The sequence below is a fragment of the Mobula hypostoma genome, chromosome 9 (genome assembly GCF_963921235.1).
Source record: "Mobula hypostoma chromosome 9, sMobHyp1.1, whole genome shotgun sequence".
In the NCBI taxonomy this organism is placed as follows: Eukaryota; Metazoa; Chordata; class Chondrichthyes; order Myliobatiformes; family Myliobatidae; genus Mobula; species Mobula hypostoma.
The window spans coordinates 20,560,346-20,572,541 of record NC_086105.1 but is presented as its reverse complement, the minus strand read 5'-3'; the positions used below and the strand labels follow the sequence as shown (position 1 = coordinate 20,572,541).

At 40.1% G+C, this 12,196-nt stretch overlaps 1 protein-coding gene across 2 annotated transcripts in view; it reads right to left on the bottom strand.

Annotated features, from left to right (window-relative positions):
* Window positions 1–12,196, bottom strand: part of asz1 (ankyrin repeat, SAM and basic leucine zipper domain containing 1) — an 89,084-nt gene that overhangs the window by 60,592 nt on the left and 16,296 nt on the right. Inside the window, exon 1 of one of the 2 annotated variants that reach the window (XM_063059627.1) lies at window positions 4,042–4,123. The exons of the other annotated variant lie outside the window; for it this stretch is intronic. The gene's annotated coding sequence lies outside the window, so the exon portion shown is untranslated. Of the gene's footprint in view, window positions 1–4,041; window positions 4,124–12,196 lie in introns of those variants that run through there. 2 annotated transcript variants of the gene reach the window in all.

Sequence of the window (12,196 nt, the reverse complement as noted above, 5' to 3'; positions counted from 1 at the left end):
CATTAGTCTCAGAGGCTGAGGGAAGAAGCTGTTACCCAGTCTGGCAGTCCTCATCCTGATCCTTCTGTACCTCCTTCCTGATATAGTGGATTAAAGAGATTGTGGGCAGATAGGTGATAAGGATCCTCAACAATACTTCAGGCCGGTTGTTTGCAACATTCCAGGTAAATGTCACAGCTAGGGGAACAGAGACCCCAGTGATCTTCTCAGAGGTTTTTACTGTCCTCTGTCAGGTCTTGTAGTCTAATGCCTTGTAGCTTCCGTACCACACAATGATGCAGCCAGATTGGACACCATCAATGGTGCTCCTGTAGAAGGTTGTTAGAATGGGGGCGGGGAACCTTGCATGTCTCAACCTCGTCAGAAAGTGAAGACACTGCTGTCCTTTCCTGACTAGTGAGGAGAGTACTAAGGGTCTATTTGTCTGTAATGTGCATGCTGAAGAACCTTGAACTGTCTATTCTCTCTATGGTAGAGCCATTGATGTGCAATGGAGAGTGATCGACCTGTGCCTTCCCGAAGTACACAGTCATCTCTTCTGTCTTGTCCATATTGAGACTCAGATTGTTGTTCTCACACCATTTGACATCTTCTCTACCTCCTCTTAGTATGTCGACTCATCATTGTTTCTGATGAGGCCAACCACTGTGGTATCATTGAACCTCTGTGGTTAGTCATGGTTTCTGGTATGCCCTGGCAGTGTTGAGTTTAATCATAGTAATGTCCTCAATGCACTTTCCTATATAGCCAGTCACCGATCTCACATAGTCATCAAAGCTGACGTGACGATGGTCGGTAGCTACCTCCTTGAATGTGCTCCAGTCCGTGCTTTTGAAGCAGTCCTGCAGCACTCAGATGGTACCCTCTGGTCAGGTCCCATTCTCCCTGTGAACTGGTTTGACTTCTTGTATCACTGCTCTGTTTGCAGGGGAAGACAAAATGGATATGTGGTCTGAGTATTTGAGGTGAGGGTGGGGGATCGCCTTGACGGCTCCACGATCGTTGGTATAAACCAGGTCCAAAATATTATCTCCTCTGATTGCAAAGTTCACATGCTGGTAGAACTTTGGCAGGACCGTTTTCAAGTTTTTAAGATTGAAGTCACCAGCAACAATGAAGAAACCATCAGGGTGAGTGGCTTTGAGGTTGCAGATTGCACCATAGAGTTCTTGCAGCGCCTTCCCAGCACAAGTACAGGGGGAGTCTAAACAGCAATAATCACATTAGCAGTGCACTCCCTCTGCAAGTAGAAGGGCCCACACTCACCATTAAAAACTCTATCCATGGTAAGCAATGGGCCATTACTACTGAGGTGTTCACACACTAGTTCTTATTGATATAGGCACGAAGACCTCTTCCTTAGCAGCATTTCTGTCTGCTCAAAAGGAGAATAGGCCTTCTAACTGGATGGCCGAGCTCAAAATAGTGTCTTGAAGCCTTGTTTCTGTCAGGAAGAGTGAGCAACAGTTCCTCATCCCTCGCTGGTTCAGACACAGATGCAGGTAATCCAGCTTTTTCCACCGATGGACATGCTTACCGTACTTCTGATAGCTGTTTCTCTGAGTAGCTGAAGTAGCCAGATGGGGAGCCAGAGCTCGTTCCTTTGGACTGTGGAAGGAAACCAAGGTACCTGGACAAAACCCATACATTCGACGGGAAGGATGTACAGACCCCTTACAGAGGATGCTGGGACTGAACTCCAAACACCGATGCCCTGAACTGTAATGGCATCACGCATACAGCTACTATGGTCTGCCAGCTGCTATGGCAATCACAGAAAAGAAAGAACAATGCCCATATCCTGGTAACCAATTTCTACTTTTTCCATGATCTTTATCATTATCAAAGAAATTATCAGATTACCGATCAGAAATACAGCTTTACAAATTAACTTAAGAGAAAGCTTTTCATCAAAATCAAGGAATTTTATCTTGGATGATCATGATGACCTGAGATTCCTTGTAATACCTTCAGATTTAATTTGACAGATTTGGCCAGCCCTACCAGTGTTGTGAAATACAGTCACACTGCTCCAAGAAATGTTCCTCTACAATGCCAAGCACAAGTTAAAGTATGGCTTGCAGCAAAAAAAAATTGGCAGCGTAACTTTCAACACTACATGAATGCCACTGCTTTTGCAAATTTGAGGAGGAGTGAGCGTATCACTGTTTAATTGCAAAGTTAGGCAAACCTTTATGTAAAATGGTTACTATGCAACTTACCGTCGAACAAAAATCATTTCATGGAGTAGTACAGGTTGAACACTTCTTACTCGAAATTCCAAAATCCTTTGAAATCTGTACTTTTTTTGAGCACCACATGATGTCACAAATGGAAAATTCCAGATGCAGCTAGGAAGGTTCCCAGGCAGGTGTCTGAACACCACAGACAGTTCTGAGACAGACCTTACCATATGTAACGAACAGAACTTAATGAAAAATGCATAACACTGCATAAAGTCAAAAATGAATATCTCAATCGTGTATTGAAAGAGTTGATACATCAGTGTTGGAGCGAACACAAACCACATAACAGTATATCAATCATGATATCAGCAAAGATCTATCACAATGAACTGAAAATTGAAGGTAATTATGAATATTCAGCAGCTGGTTGCAGAAATTTTAAGGCATGGCATTATATTTTTAAAGCATCTGCAGATCACGAAGCAGTAAAGAAATTCATTGATAATTTTGCCAAGATCGCTGATGAAAATCTAACACCAGAACAAGTCTACATTGCTTTTTGTTTTTATACCTGACGTAAACCTAAAAAAATGCAAAAATACGCATTATGCTGTAACCTTTTAATCAAAATACAACATCTTAGGTTGCGACTGAAAACCTGCTGTTGTTTGTTGCTGTTCAACAGCTGATTCAGGTATTCTCTCGATGCTGCTGTGCTGCTTTTGTTACCCTGAGCACATTATATTTTCATTATATTAATTCTTACTATTAAGTGAGTATGCGTGATGAATAAATGTAAGACAAAGACTGCTTAATGGTAGCACATAAATTCAGTCAGAAGTGATGGTGATCCCAAGCTATCCTATTATATATTTTAAAAATCTGAAATCCAAAATACTTTTGGTACCAGGCATTTTCCATAAGAGGTACTCAACCTGTATTTTGTTTTATAACAGATAGCCAAATGCCAAAATCTTACTGGGATACATCACTGACAATTTCATTCAATGCTGTACGTCTTGCTACATTATACCATTAGCTGAATAATCACAAGATTATTGCAACCTTTTAAAAAAATAATTGCATTAACATAGGTAAAATTTCTATTTTCCTTTTGTACAATTTGGCATGAGCACACATATGAAACATGTAAACGAGATGTAAAAATAAAAACTAGAACAAATAAAATGGAAGTTTGGATTTTATCAACTCAACTATATATGAGTAAATAAAGTAATTCAAAAACAAAACGTATGGTTCTTTATTCACAAGTTTTGCTGGTACTTGCCATTTTATATGCTTATAACAACACTGTATTCACATGTGTGTAGCCAAGTGATAAAAAGGACCGCACTTTATAAAATTGCTAATGGAATTGCCAATAACACCAGAAATTGTAAAGACAGCATTAGATGTCTGCTTCAATCTTGTGTATTGTGTGCAAGGATAAGAACATAAAGGAAATAAAAGCCAGAAGTAATGGAAGTATAATTTGCCAGTTCATTGAATAGAAAAAGTGAACTGCATATATCACTGTGCAGATGAGTATTTCCTTTAAAGCTCTAAAGGTTGAAACAGGAGTCTATGCCTAAAAAGTGAAGGTTAGGAATACAATTTCTAAACCTCTTTCCCAACTGGAACTTCCTTGTTTCAATAATTTCTAGCACTGATGTATCATTACCAACAAGATAAAAATAAACCAGGGAATGAACAAGTAGCAGCATTTGATTTTACCATAGGACGGTGTCTTAAATAAATGTATAATTAAAGCATATTAAGATTATAGTTACAATACTTAGCTCTTTTATTCTGATACGGCAAAATCGAAAAATATTAATTTTCTTAGGAATACAACCTTGGAAAGTTAAATTTAACATGACACAAGAATCTCTACTGCGGTCGTCTGAAGATTTTCTGTGGTGCTGGATGGCTCGAGGTCATACTGTTGTATTGTGTGGCTGTATCTTTCTATCTTATATGGCTATGTGTACTTTGTGCTGTGTGTGACTGTTGGAAATGCATTTCGCACCTTGGACCCAGAGTAACTCTGTCTCATTTGGCTGTAATCATGTGTATTCATGTATGGTAATATGACAATTAAACTTGAAATGCATTGAAATGAACCTGGTTCCCGGTTCAGGAGTTATTCAAAATAAAAGGCCATTTAAGCATGACTTGATGGACAAAATCAATTCATGGACCAGAGCTTAAATATTAACATTTAACATATTTAAGCAAATAGTAAATTTCTGAAAAACAGGAGAGGAAGACATGATTTTCAGTAGTTCATAATCTATAAAACCTATAATTTTTTTTGCACTTGACTATTAAAGCAGCTTACTTACAAACAGCAAGTGGCACATTCCAGAGCAGTAATTTATTATCTCAAATAATAAAACAAATACAAGGATGGTCTCAAGTAACTGGCCTCCTCTAGAGCCCCAACTGAAACACTGAAATGACAAATTTTTCATCACTTCAATATTCTCTTAAAACTATAATTACTGCTAATGCATGGTTACAGTGTCAGACACCTAACAAGCTTCTTGTGTAAAGAGAGTTTCGGGTATATGTTAAGTAGTATGTGTCAAGACACTAACAGAGAGTTAGACTCTTTGGGTGAAACCAGATCTATGTTTTCAATGATCTCTACATGTGCACTTACCAGCAAGAAATCAGCCGTGGATAGTATACATTGTAAGTATAATATTCCTTCCACTTCTTTGATATTGTTTTAAATAATCTACTGATTTATTAAAATCATGTGAATTAGATTAGATTAGATTATGAGGACACTCAGTCCTTGCTTATTGTCATTTAGTAATGCATGCATTACGAAATGATACAATGCTCCTCTGGTATGATATCACAGGAGCTCAAGACAGACCAAGACTAAAACTGACAAGAACCACATAATTATAACATACAGTTACAACAGTGCAAAGCAATACTGTAATTTGATAAAGAGCAGACCATGGGCACGGTAAAAAAAAAGTCTCAAAGTCCCGATAGCCCCATCATCTCACGCAGACGGTAGAAGGAAGAAAAACTGTCCCTACCACGAACCTCCAGCGCCGCAAACTTGCCGATGCAGCACCCTGGAAGCACCCGCAACCCTCCAACACCGAGCACCATCTCTGCCGAGCACTTCGGTCCCGGCCGCCGAGCAACAGGCAAGGCCGAGGATTCGGGGCCTTCCCCTCCAGAGATTCTGGATCGCACAGTAGCAGCGGCAGCAAAACAGGCATTTCAGAAGTTTCACTAGATGTTCCTCCATGCTTCTCACATCCATCTCCATCAAATCAGGATTGTGCACGGCATCCTACTTAACAAATAACAGATATTCATTCTGGAGTGGCCGCTGCACACTGCGTCGCGCCGCCATCTTCTCTTCTTTCTTCTTTATTCCATGTTAATGTAATAAAATATCCAACGTTGTGGTTATTTTAACATGGAACGTAATCACATTATCTAAGAAAAGGATGTGCTCAAATTGGAGAGGTTTCAAAGGAGGTTCACCAACGCAATTCCAGAATTGAAAGGCTTGTCATATGAGGAGCATTTGATGACTCTGGGCTCTACTTACTGAAATTCAAAATGACGGGTGGCTTCATTGAAACCTATTGAATGGTGAAAGGCCAAAATAGAGTGGATGTTTCCTAAGGTGGGGGAGTCTAAGATCAGAAGACATAGCCTCAGAATAGAGGGGAGTCCTTTTAGAACTGAGATGAGGAGGTATTTCTTTAGCTAGAGAGAGGTGAATCTGTGGAATTCATTGTCACATGCGGCTGTGGAGGCTAAATCACCAGCTATGTTTAAGGCAGAGGTTGATAGATTCTTGATTAGAAAGGATATGGGGAGAAAGCAGGAGATTGGGGCTGAGAGGGAAAGTGAATCAACCATGATGAGATAGCAGAGCAGACTCATTGGGTCAAATGGCCCAATTCTGCTCCTCTATCTTATGGTCTTATTCCAAGCAGATGGAATATGGGTTACGTTCCACCACGTGGTTCCATGTTCAACCACATGGAATAATAAACATATTTGAAAGTTGTATGTTTTATTTGCCACAACAATTAATTAGGATTATTTCCTTAATTCTTACATTAGAGAAAGGTTTCATGAGATTGAAAAGTAGCAGATGTAACTTCTTTATTCAAAAAGGGAAAGAGACTGAAAGCAGGAAACTACAGGGAAGTTAGCTTAACATCAGACCTAGAGAACATGTTGGAAACTATTATTGAAGGTGTTATAGCAGGGCACTTCAAAAAGTTGAAGGTAAACAGGCAAAGTCAACATGGATTTGTGAAAAGAAATCAAGTCTGACCAATTTACTGGAGGTCTTGAAGAAGTTGCTATTTGCCCACAAATTTATTCCTCAATCTCTCACTGTCTGCGAGCAAATCTGCAATACACTCCCAGCAAAGTGACAATGCCCTTTTAGTTACTAATCTCTACCCCTTTGGCCTCACTTGAGGACCCTTCAAGGATATTTTCTCTCTATGATGAAATAATGTATTGTACTCCATGACTAACAGCACAATGCCATCTCCTCTCTTACCTGAAAATTCTATGCCCCAGGATACAATTTGCCAGTATTGCCAGTGATTTCTCAGTGATGGCAACAATATTGTAGTCACATGTTAATTAAAGCTTTAATATCAGTTAACCTTACTAACGAGGCCCCTTGCGTTAAAATACATGCAATTTAGCTTTGGTTTGCCCTCAAGTGTATTTGCCTCTTGCTCTGCCTATTGAAATCACCAATGTTTTTCCCTCGGTAACTTTATCGCTTCATGAACATCTACTCCGAGCCCCAGTCCCATGCCATTTCAGATTTAAACCTCCCAGTAGCACCAGCACACCTCACCGCTAGGATTTTGGTCCCATTCTGCATTATGTGCAACTGGTTCCTCTTTTACAAATCCTGTACAGTCCTAGATATAGTATGGCTTTTGGATCAAAAAAAATCTCTTCAAACTACAGTACACAATTTCCTCTCAATTGAATACCCTCACAAGTGCAAACCCTCTTACCTTTACACCTTTCTGAGATTTGTCTACATATCTGCTCCTCTATATCCCACCAATCATTGCAAGATCTGTGATATAACCCAGCAAAGTAACCTCTATTCTTGAAGTTTGATCTATGAGGCCTCATTAGAACAGCCTTCCAAAGTCTCCTCTCTGAGGACTGCTGTGGTTTCCTAAAACAATAATTTTGAGACCACCCCCCCCCCGACCTTTTCCTCATCATACCTGACACTTATAAATCCTGGAAAACTGAGCTGCCAGTCCTGCTCTTCTTTCAACCATATTTCTGCCATTGCAATAGTATCATATTCTGTGTGCTGATCAATAATCCAAGTTCAATTGACTAATTGGTCAGGCTGTTTGCATTAAAGCAAATGCAGATTAGACCACCAGCCCTCCCACGTGCCTTATTATGGCCCTAATGGAATTGCTGGATTTATCATTTATAATTGACTCTATCTCACCAACTGGACAATTACTCTGTACCCCGTACCATAGGCAAATATGTTTAAACCCTCCCCAACAGCAGCTCACCTGCCCTAGAAATAGCCCCAGTGATCTAAGTATGAAAACCCAACTCGTGCATTATCCCTTTAGTAACACATTAATCTTGCCTACCCTCTTAATTTTTATATTCAGTAGCACATGGCACAGGAAAGGATCCAAAAATTATATGTCCTGCTCTTTAAGCTTCTGCCCAACTACCAACATAAACATTTCAGGACCTCATCCACTCATTGGGTATATTTGAAGCAGAGGTTGATAGGTTCTTGGTTAGCAGGGATGTCAAAGGTTACAGGAAGAAGATTGGGGTTGAAAGGGATAATGAATCAGTCATGATGGAATGGCAGAGCAGACTCGATGGGCTGAATGGCCCGATTCTGCTCCAGTGTTTTATGCCCTCGTTCCACTAATGTCAGTAGTATCAACATAAACAATGATCTCTAGCTGCTTACCCTCCCCTTTCATGATGCCTAGCAGCTACCCCAACACGATCCAAGTTGCCACTCACAATCGAGATAACTGGAACCAGAGGGTGCAGTTTTAAGCTAAGTACTAAGAGGTTCAGTGAAGATTTCTAGAAGCCCTGTCTTCACCCAGAAGATCTGATAAGCTTGGAATGCAGTCCCTGGGGAGTGGTGAGGGGAAAAATAACTTCACAACATTTTACAACCTGGATTACCAAGGTAGAGGACACAATGACACAAATATGCGTAATCGGAATTATTACAGATGGGAATTTGATGGTCAGCATCAATGGGATGGGCCAAAAGGAGTGTGCTCTGCCTGACAATCAGAGCACACTCCTTTGACAGTCTTGGGTGGCAGCTTCGGTTTTAGTGGTGGCACAGGGCTGAGGGGCCGGGTGACCTCCTCCAGCACCAACTGCGTTGTGTTCTGGTGCAACAAGGTGGAGCCATGAAAGGAAGTCATTCTGGAGCAGCTGGCCCTGGCACAAGTTGAAGGATCCTTGTTGGAGCATGTACATTCAGGATAAGGGAGGCAGTGGTGGGTCAGCCCGATACCTAAGTTGGGAGTAAGGTCAGAGGAGTGCATCTCCTTTCCCAATCCCAGCTATCTCTCTCATCCCAGCCTTGTTTCCATCTGTTGCTCAGTGATTCCCTGTGGATGTTCACCAGACCTGTCTCTGACTCTGATGTGAAGATTCCAATGTTCTTAGTCTTTAAGCTCCCTATAACTGACATCATCTGAAGTACAAATGGGCAGTGGGTTCTGACTATTATTGCAACTTTAATGAACAGCAGGTGTTTGGAGAACATCCATGGGATATACCACATACCTGAACAGTAACAGATTACTCCTGGCAATGGAGTGCGTCTAATGGAACTTAATAAGCAAGGAATTTATAATTCTGTAAATGGGGCCTTTCAGGACTTTTCAGCAGGCTTCAGATCGCTTGCTTTGAGGTTAGCGAATTAAAAAGAGAGGGGGCCTCTCGGGACGTTTTGACGGGCTTTAAATATTGTGAGTGGCTGCTTGATCTGAGATAAGCAAATGAAAGATATAAAAAGTAAGTGAGGGCTTTCTGACTTGACGGTGGGCTTCAGATATCGCAGGTTATTAGGCAAGTGGCAAAAAGAAATTCAGTTAAGCAAAGCAGTCATTGTAGGTGCGACCAGTGTAGGGGCGGGGCGTTTGAGGTTTTGTCTTGACAGTCTTTGGCGAGCAGAGGAGGAGACCATTTTGGTTCAGCCACTGTTGGAGTGGGCCAGTGGACAGCCCAAGTTCTGAGGCTTTGGTTCAACAGGGTTCAGCAAAGGGGGCACAGGTGAGTAGCAGGTAAAAACAGGTAAGGGTTTAAAAAATTAGAAACATACATTTGTTTTCTATAACCAAAAAGATACCAAATGACAACAAATTAAATAAAACAATGATACAGGCTCAGGTGATGTTTTGTAACTATGTGATGCAGGAGCTGGGGGATCCCATTGTGGATGCTGATAACCACACCTACAGTAAGTGTCAGCTGCTTAAGGAACATAGGCTCAAAGTAGAAGACATGGAATCTGAGCTAGTGGTGTTCTGCAGGGGTTGACATTGTGTTGTTTCTTTTCACATTTTATGTCAATGATCTGGAAGACAGGATTAACGGGCTTTGTGCCCAAGTTTATGGATGGAACAAAGACAGGTGGAGGGGTAGGTAGTGTGAGGATACAGATTATGCAGAAGCATTTAGACAGATTAGGAGAATGGGCAAAGAAGTGGCAGATGGAATACAGTGTAGGAAGTGTATGGTCATGCACTTTGTAGAAGAAGTTATTTTCTAAACAGGGAGCAAATTCATAAATCAGAGGTGCAGAGGGACTTGGGAATCCATGTGCAGGATTATTTAAAGGTAATCTTGCAGGCTGAGTCAGTGGTAAGAAAGGCAAATGGAATTTTAGCATTCATTTCAAGAGGACTATAATATAAAAGCAAGGATGTAATGCTGAGGCTCATAAGATATTGGTCAGATTGTATTTGCAGTATTGTGAGCAGTTTTAACCCCTTATCGAAGAAAGAAGTGCTGACATTGGACACAGTCCAGAGGAGTTTCATGGGAATGATTCCCTGAATGGAAGGGTTAATGTATAAGATGCATTTGATGGTTCTGGGCTTGCACTCACAGGAGTTTAGAAGAATGATGGGGGTTCTCTTGAAACCTATCGAATATTGAAAGTCTTAGAGAGTGGAGTTGGAGAAGATGTTTCCAATAGTGGGCAGTCTAGGATCAGGGGCACAGGCTCAGAGTACAAGGATGTCCCATTAAAACAGGGATGAAGAGGAATTTCTTAGCCAGAGGTTGGGGAATTATTGCCACAAATGGCAGTGAAGGCCAAGTCATTGGTTATATTTAAATTGGAGGTTGATAGGTTCTTGAATAGAAAGGGTTTCAAAGGTTATTGGCCGAAGGCAGAAGAATAAAGTTGAGAAGGATAATCAATCAGCCAATATTGAATGCAAAATAAACTCGATGGACTGAATGGCCTAACTATGCTCTTATGTCTAAATGTGTTGTGGATAGATGAAATCCAATGGATGAATTGCACTTAGGTATTCAGAAGAAATTCACTAAGACGCCTAGTCAGAAGTTATTGTGGGAAATGAGTTTACATATTACCATAAGAAATTGGTTGGCCAAGATGAAATGGACAACAGGCATAAATATGTCTTTTTTTGATTGTCAAAATGAAATGAGGGATGCGTTATTGGGATTGGAGCTAGGAAGTTAACTTTTTACAATTTGTATAAAATGCTTAAAGGCACTAAGGTACGGAATGTAAAAGTAGGAAGATTACATTTCAAGAATACAGGGCTTCAATGAGACCACATCTGGAATATCGTGTACATGTTGGTCTGTTTATTTAAGGAAGAATGTAAATGTTTTGGAAACTGTTCAGAGAAGGTTTCCCAGACTGATATAAAAACGGAAAAGGCTGGAAACACTCTACATCCATGTAAACAGATCTATGTGCTGAGTACTTCCAGCATTCTCTCCTTTTGGATTTCCAACCCCCCCGCAGCTTCTTTTTGATTTTCGTAACTATACCTGGAATAAATGGATCATGTGAGATAAAAGATAAGTTTGGAAGAGGAAGAACAAAATATCCAGAAGGAACTTGACAGCATCGATGTGCTGAGGATGGAAAGCATAGAACTGGGTGAAGTTAATAGCTAGGAACTTTTCATTTAAGAAGAAATTGAGGGAATCTTTATTCTCTCAGAGGATTGAGTGTTTTTGGAATATCCTTCTTAAAATGATGCTAGAGGCAAAGTCTTTGAATAGTTGAAGGCAAAGATTTAAAAGATTCTTGATAAGCAAGAGGTGAAAAATTACTAGGGGTCTGTGAAAATGTGGCATTGAGATTACAGTCAGATCAGCAATGATCTTAACAATTGCCAGCATACTAAATTTAAAAAAATATTAAATTACAAAAAAACATGGAAAATCCATGAGGAACAAGTGGCCAACCTCTGCTCCTTAATTCATATGTATGCTTGTATGCAATTTAATTTTAAATTTTACAAAATTAAGAGTCTTTTCCATGATTGTGCTGCAGTGGGAAAGGTGTCTACACAGAGAATTCAATGTCAGGAATAATTAGGTTAGAAGACTGAGGCAAGTTATACAGGGCCCTCATTTCAAAATTTCATCCTTCGCATTCTAAAGTTAATGATATCACAGGTCCACAGCTATATATAAGCATTCAGTTATTGGGAAAGAACACACCATTTTCCTTACAGTTAGCAATATAAATGTCAGAGAATCTCAATAGTCTGAATCATTAAATAACAATCACATGTATTTAAAAGCTATGGTGTAACTCTGAATGAAAAATTCATGTCATTGTGATTTTAACTTTCCTTGTGAACTTTCCAGATGAGATAAGGGAATTAGGTAAATTAAATACGAACATTGTATATTTAAAATCCACCCACCTAACATTAACTCTTCCTTCACATTAATGATGCAAT